The sequence below is a fragment of the Alligator sinensis genome, unplaced genomic scaffold, assembly GCF_000455745.1.
Source record: "Alligator sinensis unplaced genomic scaffold, ASM45574v1 scaffold107_1, whole genome shotgun sequence".
Taxonomy (NCBI): Eukaryota; Metazoa; Chordata; order Crocodylia; family Alligatoridae; genus Alligator; species Alligator sinensis.
The window spans coordinates 411,722-412,431 of NW_005843041.1; positions in this window are offsets into that span (position 1 = coordinate 411,722).

Consider the following 710-nt stretch of genomic DNA (forward strand, 5'->3'; position numbering starts at 1 on the left):
CAGCCTGCTGCCACGATTGGCCCAGAGGGGCACCGTTATGCTAATGCCCCGGCAATGAAATCATACCATGGCATGACATCATCAGTTCGCTTCTCTTACCACAGAATGTCCCTGAGCCCCCGGGGGGGGGCTTTTCACTTTCCCCTTTCGCTTTTGATATGGGGGGGATGAAAGGCCGGAGGATGGAGCCCCAGAAACACTCTCCGGAGGCCCGGGAGGGAAAGGCACATTCCTTTTAAAGTTTCACATCCGAGATTGTGTCGTAACAAGAGATAATCAATAGCGGCTCTATTCTCTAAGACAGAGTCCCTTAATTGTTTTTGTTCAGCATTCAGGGCTGAGAGCGCTCGGGATGTAGCATTTAGTCCTTTTGCTAAAACACAGGCTACTGCATTAAGATTTCTGCTATTACTTACAGCAAGACCCGGAACCCCCACTTGAATGTATCCAAGTCTTGATTCCTTCGAGCTTTGCGGCCGTCGGGGTCGTTAGAAGTACCCTATATGGGCCTTTCCATCTGGCTCGAAGTGGTTCCTCGTTCCAATCTTTCACAAGGACGTAACTCCCAGGTAATAATCGATTTCTGGACTCTGCAGAGTCACTTAGCCCCATGCTGCCTCGGTTTCCCACCCTGTGCAAATGGCAATGAAAGCCCCTCCCTGCCTCAGAGACCCCCCCCAAGCCTGGGACGAGCGCCTAGGGAACCCCCC